Source organism: Colobus angolensis, unplaced genomic scaffold, assembly GCF_000951035.1.
Source record: "Colobus angolensis palliatus isolate OR3802 unplaced genomic scaffold, Cang.pa_1.0 Scaffold100, whole genome shotgun sequence".
NCBI lineage: Eukaryota > Metazoa > Chordata > Mammalia > Primates > Cercopithecidae > Colobus > Colobus angolensis.
This window is the reverse complement of record NW_012110920.1, coordinates 9711366-9721395: the sequence shown is the minus strand read 5'-3', so window position 1 is coordinate 9721395 and position 10030 is coordinate 9711366. Positions and strand designations below refer to the sequence as shown.

The following is a 10030-nucleotide window of genomic DNA, read 5'->3' as shown; positions in this document are numbered from 1 at the left end:
TGTTTAGGAGTATATGCTATACAAGTACATACATGCTGGGTTTTTGCCATGAGAACTATAATTCTCATCTCAGATTAGTGACTTGCCTTTTAACGCATACTTACATACATTTCATTTCCATTATAAGACACTTAATACCCTTCTAGTGGTACATTCTAGTCAACACATTTTGAAAATCTTGATTTTTAAATAAAGCTTGTTATGTATTTAAATAAACGAAACCTGTTAATAATTTAACAGTTGAAGCACAATACAGTAACTACGTTGTTTTGTTTAAACTGGTTCACAGCTGTAGGAAAATGTTTGATTTTACAACTATAACCGAGGTGAGACTGGACAGTTGTAAGCAGTGAAATACTAGAATACAGTGAATGAATAAATAAGATTTTTTTTAATCAGTGGCCATTCGTTATTTTGCTTTTAGGAACCTGGAAGAAATGGTCTTCTTTAAGTTTCAAATGTTCTGGTAAATGTAGGCATTTCTTAGCTTCCTCAATGTCACCTTGCATTGCTGAAAAAAGTGACTCTAAAGAATGAAAGTTCTTTCAGGTCTGAGGTAGCCAAGGATGGCCACATTGAAGATCTCGCCGCGGAAGTCCTGTTTGAAGATACCCACGATATGCGTTTCCATGGCCTTATTTGTGTTCTTAGAGTATGGGTTCCATCCTATCCTCATGATCATCTTATAGACATCTCCACTTCCAGCACTGGCCCAACCATAATAAACACCAACGCATGCATCAGCTGGAAGAGTACTACTTGTTCAGGAAAGTTCACTGTGGCCATGCCCAGTGCTTGGATCCACAGGACCTGGCCTGGGCAGAAGTAGAGCAGGTGCCTCAGAATGCAGTCCACTCGTTCGGGGCACAGGCTGTGGCCCAGTCCACGCATTGCCCAGACCCCCGCACAAGGGGGTCCATCGGGGGACTGGGTGTGAACTCTGTGCTGGGGCAGACGCCCATGACATGCAGTGGTGGGTGGGTCTCTCACGCCGCCGACCCCAGGAATAGTTTCTGAGGCAGCTGGACTAGGGAGTACTGTCGTCTGCACCTGCTTCTCCCACACACTTCTCTGATGGGGGCCCCCAGGGACAACACTGATGGGAGCAGAGGCTTCTCAGGGATGATTTGGGGATGATTTGGATGGGGAAGGCAGACAGAAGAAACAGGTGGTCTTGGATTATGCAAGTTCTACTGTATTGGTGCAAAACTTCTATTTGTCCACACCACCTCCATTTAAACTGAATCAAACACGTGTTGGCACAGCATCAGTTTCACCGTGTCTGAGGCCCCGGACCCAGGTTGGGAAGAGGTTTGCCTAAGCATGCTGCAAGACCACGCACAGCCAGCGATGTGCAAGTGCATACCTGCACCCACACAGGCGAACACAGCCCAAACATGTGCAGGCGCACAGTGCTGTCTCTCGGCTGACAGACTGTGAAGGGAAGTGAAGTGGGACCCGAGCGGGGTGCCAGGCCAGTGAAAATCCTGAACTGGCTGCTCCTGGCTCCGGAGAGTGCAGATTCATACGCTATGTTGAGGTGAATGCATGGGTTTTAATGCGTGCTAAGTGACCTCTTTGACAGAAGTTTCAGGGTAAGGTTCAATCCTTACACTTCATGACAGCCCTGGCTCCCACCCCAGCCATCATCTTAGGACATGTCAAACGTCCTCTCCAACAACCACTACAATTCAGACACTTCAGATATTTAAGTTCTTCCCCTTGGTGCAAACAAACCCAGCAATGGCAGTTATTGCATCATCTAAAAAGAAACATTCTCTTCTCAATTAAACTCATTCTTGAATATTCAAATCCAGTGACTAGGCAATTTTAATCATCTTCTCCAAAGCAAACAGAAATTTCTGCCAGATTATCAGGCCCACTTAACTTCCTGAAGCCAGTCCCTGAGGGAGTATCACCAAGTCTCCTACTTAGACCACCGGGCTTGAGGCAGCTCTGGACACCTTGGGCACAGTCAGGGAGAGTGGGAGAAGGGAGTGGAGGGGCGCCACCTGCTTCTGCCATCTGGGTCCCTCTGCGTCTCAGTCCCCTTCAGCTAGAGCCCTTCCACTGCTCTCATACACCTCATACTCAGATTTCTGACTGAAATCCTCTTCCCCATCTCTGGCCAGGCCACAAGCTCTTTCTTGTCTTGGTGAAGCCACAGGTGTGTGACAGCTTGGTCTCCATTTGCCCACCAAACCCAGCCTCCTCACCACTGGCCCCTCAAGTCCTGCTCTCCTCAAGACTTCTTTCCTGTCGGGCGCGGTGGCTCAAGCCTGTAATCCCAGCACTTTGGGAGGCCGAGACGGGCGGATCATGAGGTCAGGAGATCGAGACCATCCTGGCTAACACGGTGAAACCCCGTCTCTACTAAAAATACAAAAAAAAACTAGCCGGGCGAGGTGGCGGGCGCCTGTAGTCCCAGCTTCTCGGGAGGCTGAGGCAGGAGAATGGCGTGAATCCGGGAGGCGGAGCTTGCAGTGAGCTGAGATCCGGCCACTGCACTCCAGCCTGGGCAACAGAGCGAGACTCCGCCTCAAAAAAAAAAAAAAAAGACTTCTTTCCTGACTATCCTGCCCCCAGTCGACCTTGCACCCCAACCTTGCTCTCTTCTCCACCATCACTAAGGAAGGCTTTTCTTGCCTACTAGACAACAAGCTTCTTCCCCAGGCAATTTATTTTCCCTAGCTCAAAGGTTATCGTTCACCCTTGGTGTTTATTACATGATTTCACTGAACTACAGATGTAGCATGTGTGGCAGCTGGGGTGTGGGGGAGAAACAAAGGTGATCTGTACCATCTACATGTGACATTCCTTTCAGTTTTCCTTCCCAGTTTGTTTGTTTCTTTGTTCTTGCATCAAACATTGCCCATTTATCATTTGTCTGGTATTGTGAAAGACATTGGGCATAAAATAAGATAGATAAGACACAATTTCTCCCCTCAGTCCCCAAGGGAGCTCAGAGTCTAGTAGGACAGTAGTTAGAGGTTCACAGCAGATAGGTACAATACAGTGTAGTGAGTGCAGTGATAAGGCATTGTGGGAGTGATGCAGAGGGGCTCCGAACCTGGGTGGGGAGGAGGCTCAGCTGAACATTGAAGGATGAGTAGGCAATAGCCAGGGGAAGGTGGGGGCAGGGGGAGGGAGATCGAGGGATAGTGGTGTAGCAGGGAAAGGGAACTGTGGAAGGCACCATGACGTGTGCTGAGAACTGAGGGTAGTTTGGAGTTGCTGGAACTGAGGTTTGAGGCAGAGAGTGGTGAGTGATGAGGCCAGAACTGCTCTAACTCTGGGGGGTGCCATACATACTGCAGTCGTCATAATAGGTAGCCCCTGTTGTGCACAAATTTTGTGGCCTTAGTCCATGGCCCTGAATGTGACTGAGAGGTAAAGCTAAGCTTGGTAATAAGGACTACAATCTGATAAGGACTGAAGAACTTGAACTTCAGCCTCATGCTATCCCCACGTGACTGAGCCCCTACCATGCTGTGTCCCTCTGGGCACCCATATGCTGGTCTTTTCCTTCTCACCCCTTCCTCCTTAGATCACAGGCTGTTAGAACTAGAAGCAACCTTAAATGCCATCAAGGGCAATCACTTCTTTCAACAAATAAAATAACACTAAAGCAAATAAAGGCCCAGAAAAGGAATTGGTTTGCCAGAGGTCACATAGTCAGTGGTAAAATCTTCCAGGTCTGTTCTTCCCCCAGACCCACTTACATACTGGCAATATCCCCAACATCCACCCTGCCCCCCACAACTTCTCCTGGTGTTTTCTTTCAGGCATTTGGATGTGGCTGAGGCTGATTTGCCAAATCCCCTCCTTAAACCTTATGGTTAATGAATTGGGGGTGGGTCCTGGCAGTTGGACAATGAGGCCCCTGGAGAGGTTTATTGGGGAACTGTAGGAAATGCACTTCCTTCCTGAGCAAACTTCCAGAAGTGCCAGGTGCTCCTGGATGTGTGGGAAGGACCTGCACACAGCCACTGGGTAGAAATTCTCAAAGGAAGTTTGGAAGAAGGGGAGCCTTGGGAGACATACAAATGTAAGGCAGCAGAGCTCGCATCTTTAACATTTCCCCTCACCCCTTTAGGAAAGACTGCCAGAGACATCTGTACAGCCTGGTGTGTGGTCTGGGGTGACTATAGAGAGGGGCAGTCAAAGGAAGAGAGACTTTCCTGTTGCCACCTACTTGGTAGTGTCATCGGGGTTGGGGTCGGGGGCAAACACTTGGAATTTCAGGCCATGATCAGGGAGGAAGCAGTGGTCCCCCCACCCCGCCCCCGTGATGCTGGGAGGGCTGGAAGGAGCCTAGAATGCTCAGAAGCCCCTGGTGCCTGTGCAGCAGTAGGCCTGGGTTGCACATGTATCAATTCTGTGTATCCACAGCAGGTGTTTATCCTCTCTTCCCCTATTTTCTCTCCCCTTGATGTCAGGCTGTCCCGTGACTTGTTTTGGCCAATGGAATATGAGAGCAACACTAGCAGGAGCTTTAAATGGGTTTGTGTGTTTTGGCTTCATCTCCTGAGCTTTCCGGGTTATGAGGAGAGCTTGTCCTGAGTGTCTGCTAGAGCTTGTCCTGAGTGTCCGCTAGTTCCAGGACGAAGACCCACAGTCTGAAGCAGAACCACAACATCCGATGTGCAGGCTATTGAATGAGAAATAAATACAATTGCCATCTGAGATTTCGGAGGTGTTTGTTAAGCAGCATGGTCAGAGCAAACCCTAGAATACAGTTATTTTGAGAAAGACTGAAAACACAAACGACCAGTGACTTAACACGAAAAGGTTTTCTTCTCTCATGTAAAAGTCCAAAGGTAGGCCATCCAAGGAGTCACCAAGACCCAGGACCCTTCCAGCTTTCAGTTTCATCCTCTCCAGGTTGTGGTCTTCATCTTCATGATCCAAAGTGGAGTGAGTGATCAGAGTCCACATTCTAGCCAGCAGGAAGTAAGGCTGAAGGATGGCAGAAGGACATGCCTGTCCCTTTAAGGAGACTTCCTAAAAGTTTTACACTGGGAGTAATTTCGAAAATATTTAATGACCAGTAAGGCATGGGTTTCAGTTAATCAGAATGAATGCCAGCTATAAACAACAGGTACATCTCTACCTGGGCATGTGGGGTAACTATCAGCCCTGATCACATCTTTCCACTTACAGATTTCATTGGCAGATCTTAGTCACATGACCACACATAGCTTCAAGGAAGCCTGGGAAGCACAGTCTTTACTCCAGACAGCCTTGGATCCAAACACAAGTTGGAGGTTCTAGTATTGAGGGAGAAGGAGAAGGTATTTACAGTGGGACAGCTAGTGTCTCTGCTATGCAATTAAAGACACTTAGCAGAGCTCTTGGTACAGGTCCATAAGCCCTTTCCACAATTTAAAAAAGAATTTTCCAAGTTTCTCTGAAAACTTTCATGCAAAAGTATTTTTCATAAATCATTAGTCAGCAGAATCTGACCTGATGTGTCTATTCAATTTGGGGCGAATATTCATACATTTGCTGCAGAAATATAATGTGTTTGATTATGAGGTACTACCCTGGATCCCCCTACATACATACAGTATGTATACACATACACATATATGCATGTACACAGTATTACCTTTATAAAATCTAAAAAAAGCCTGAACTTGAAGCACGTTTGCAGGGTTTTGGATAAATCAGGTGATCATACATCCCAGTTTTACAATTGTAGTCGTGGTGAAATTATTGATAGCTCCCCTACCCCTCCTTTACACTTTCAAAATTGCCTGGTTTGCATGATAAATTATATGGTCAACCTGTGGATAAGGGACTGTGTATCTGTACAAAGTTAAGCTCTCAATAAACGGCAGCAGTTATTACAATTCCCAAGTCGAGCTCTTATGGCCCCTGTGTATATACAAGAATATACTAAAATTTTTTAAGGTAGCCATTCAGTTCCTCACACCTAAACAGTACCCTCATCCCGATTTGGGCACCATTCTTTATGAATTGGCTTCCAAGACTGTGTGGCAGCCAACTTCATCCCAGCTGCCTCTTAGTGGTCACAGGCTTGGAAGTAGTGAGCACTAAATCAAGGCTGTTTTATTGAAGCAGAAAAGGAACTAGCACATTTTGAATGTTGACAGGCTTTTCTTTCTTTATTTATGGTGAATTTAAAAATAGGCCTGGAGATGACTTTTTGCAGCTGAATTCTGCATTCATGATATCCCCTTTCCACAGGAGAGATGTGGAGAACATCTGACTGGAAAGTCCATTTCTTGATTTGAGGTTCTTCCTCCAGGTTCCACAGCCAGGAGCTCAACTCCTGGGACAGGCGCCATTGTCTGTCTAAGCAGGGCCAGGCCTGAGCAGCATTGTAGATGGTCCCTTTCTGTTCCCTCCTCCCTGCATTCCCTCACCATCCCCGCTCGACTTACCCTCTTCCAATTTCACACACAGCAAAGCACAGTGTGATATTTCCCAAACTTGGCTCATCTTCACTTGCATCTGGGGGTGTTGGAAAACACAGATTGCTGAGCCCTGCCCCCAGGAGAGTAATCGAGGAGGCTGGGGCCAAGGCCACGAATCTGTATTTTTAACTGTCCCCTTGGTGATTCTGAAGAGCACCCTAGATCAAGAAACACTGGGCTGGCGGCTCACGCCTGTCATCCCAGCACTTTGGGAGGCCGAGCTGGGAGGATCACTTGAGGTCAGCAGTTCGAAACCAGTCTGGCCAACAGGGTGAATCCCTGTCTCTACTGAAAATACAAAAATTAGCCAGGCGTGGTGGTGCGCACCTGTAATCCCAGCTACTTGGGAGGCTGAGGCACTAGAATCACTTGAGCCTGGGAGGTGCAGGTTGCAGTGAGCTGAGACCACGTCACTGCACTCCAGCCTGGTTGACAGAATGAGACTCCATCTCCAAAAACAAAAGAAAAAAGAAAAGAAAGAAACACTGGCATAGTGCAATGAGCAAGGGCTTTGAAATCAGACTGGAGTTCAAATCCAGCTTCTGCCACTGTGGTCATGGGCCATTACTAAGCTTCTCTGAGTCTCAGTTTGCCCATTTGTAAAAGGTGAAAATTGAGAAAAAAACCCCACAACTATATATAGTTGTTGTTATTGTTGTTTTGAAGGGTAGCATTTTGCTCTGTTGCCTGGGCTGAAGTGCAATGGTGTGATCAGCTCACTGCAACCTTAAACTCCTGGGCTCAAGTGATCTTCCCGCTTTAGCCTCCCATGAGTAGCTAGGACTACAGGCACCTGCCACCGTGCCTAGATAATTTTTTAAATTGTCGTAGAGAGAGATTCTCACTATGTTGCCGAGGCTAGTCTCGAATTTATGGCCTCAAGCAATCCTCCTGCCTCAGCCTCCCAAAGTGTTGAGATTATAGGTCTGTGGCACCACACTCAGCCAAAACAATGTATTTAAAGATCCTGAAACCATAATTGGTAGACTAAAAGGACTCAATAAATTATAACTCCCCCCAAGTTCTGAATCACAATAAAGCATAATTGATTAATAAGACAGTTGCGGGTTACTCTTCCAGAGAGACCAGCCCAGCATTTAAAGGGGGAGGGACAAAGTGTTAAGACCAAGAATCAATTCTCTCGCAGGGTACAGTGACTCAGCACCCATGATCCAAGCATGTGGGGTTGCAGTGAGCTGTGTTTACACCACTGCACTCCAGCCTGGGCAACAGGCTGTCTCAAAAAAAAAAAGAAGAAAAAAAATTAATTATTCCCTAGACCTTGGTGGAAATGTTTGAGGGGAACAGGAGAGATCTTCCTAGCCCCTGTAAATTACACCTAAAGGATTTCTTCTTTTTTTTTTTAAGACAGAGTTTTGCTCTTGTTGCCCAGGCTGGAGTGCAACGGCACGACCTCGGCTCACTACAACCTCCACCTCCCAGGTTCAAGCAACTCTCCTGCCTCAGCCTCCCAAGTAGCTGGGATTACAGGTGCCTGCCACCACGCCTCGCTGATTTTTCTTTGTATTTTTAGTAGAGACGGGGTTTCACCATGTTTGCCAGGCTGGTCTCTAACTCCTGACGTCAGGTGATCTGCCTGTCTCGGACTCCCAAAGTGCTGGGATTACAGGCATGAGCCATCTTGCCCAGCTGATTTCCTATCTTAATGGAAAAATTTTAAAACCTTTACCCTTTATTTTTCCCTTCTTGCCAATAATCCTTTTCCTGTCCCTCATTTCAAAATCAGATTGGTCTGATTCTATCATGCCAAAACTACTGATTAATTTTAGCTTATATTTGATAGAATGACAGCCTGTAGGGGGAAAGTTGATTAAGTCTGTTTCTTTTGTCATAATCATAGTATAGTCCCTATATGATACTTACTCAGCTCTCTTTGGCTTGGGGCAGGGATAACAGGATGCAATGGTGAGCTATCAATCACTGATAATGGCTTTGGTAGGCTTTCATGATGGCCACAACCATGTTCCATGTCCTGTAAATTCATAGCTCCACATCCATGGGATGGAGCCACAGGTGGAAGTGGTTCTTGGAGGAAGGTGGTGGAGAGGACTCTTTTTGGTATGATTGCTGAAAGGGTTTCTCCAGCTCTCCAATAACAACAAAAGCAGTTTTGTCTCCCATGTTATTGTATGCAGTCAACAAATATTTATCAGTTGCTTGCTTGATTTTATGTTTCTATATATGCAATTTCTCTAAAATCTTTAGGAATCTAAAGTTCTTGGTTCTAGGAATCTAGTTCTTGGTTATGGGAGAGGCATGGAGGGGGAGAGATGAAGTGTGAGATTAGATAACATTTTATAGTTTAACTTTTACATTTCTGCTATATTGTGTGGCTATATGGCTTAAGGAGAGAAGATGGTCTTTGGAGTTTGACATGCTTGGTTTCAGATCTTGCCCCCACCATGCTATTATTGAGGATAAACTCTCAGTGGCATAACCCAGTGAAACTTTATCTCATCTAAGTCATAGTCTAGTGCAGGGGGCAGAGGGCAGGATGAAGGGTGCTCTGCTCCATGTAGTCATTCAGGGATCCAAGCTCCTCCCGTCTTCATCACATGGCTCCATGGTACCCTGGGTCATCCAGATAGTGATGTGAAAAAGGGAAGTGGAAGCTCATCTGCAAAGTCTTTACAGGCCAGGCCTGAAAGTGGAAAAAATCATTTCTGTCCCCATTTCAGTGGCCAGAACTCAGTCATGTGGCCTGCCTAACTGCAAGAGAGCTAGGAAATATAGTTGAGCATGTGTCTAAAAATGAAGAAAATGGATACTAATGAGCATTAAAAGGTTCTGCCACAGCTATTCATCAGCTTTGTGACCTTGAGCAAATGACTTCAACTTTCTTAGCCTCAGTTCACTCATCTGTATAATGGGAGTAATACAGATTTCATGGGACTGTTGTGAGACTTAGAGGAAATAGTATACATGACGTGCTTGATACCCAGTGCATCCTTCCCATTTTAAATATACAGATAAGCAGTTTTTCCTTCCTCTGGGCAACTCCAAATATTGACTAGTTGAAAGTTGGCCTTCAGCAAACTTTTATGTCATTAGGGGAATATGAATCAGCACACACAGCTCCTATGCCCTGGGAGTAGAGGGTTGAGTTTGGGTGATCTCTCAGGGAGGCAGCAAAGTGGTCCCTGAATCTTGGGGGAGTTTGTCTTAAGGTCTTTTCACAACATATGTGAAGGTTTTGCTGAGCTATTATCTGAACAACCAGGAACAGTGGTTCTCTAGTTACCTCGAGGAAAGTACCAGAACAAAATGATTTCCATGCAGCACCAAGCATTTATGTTAATAGAAGTAAAAAAATCTGATGGAACTACTGGACTATTACAAAGACTTTGGAAGAATCTTTCCTTCTCTTGAGATCTTTAAGAAAAGGTCAGTTTCTTTTTTCTTTTCTTTTCTTTTTTCTTTTCTCCTTCCTTCCTTCCTTTCTTCTTTTTCTTTCTTTCTCTTTCTTTCTTCTTTCCTTCTTTCCTCCTTTCTTTCTTCCTTCCTTCCTTTCTTTTTCTTTCTTTCTTTCTTTTCTTTCTTTCTTTCTTTCTTTCTTTCTTTCTTTC

General features: G+C 45.7%; 1 pseudogene; it reads right to left on the bottom strand.

Moving 5' to 3' along the window:
* Positions 1-395: 395 nt before the first annotated feature.
* LOC105509517 lies at positions 396-1647 on the bottom strand (annotated as a pseudogene).
* Between the last annotated feature and the right edge of the window lie 8383 nt (positions 1648-10030).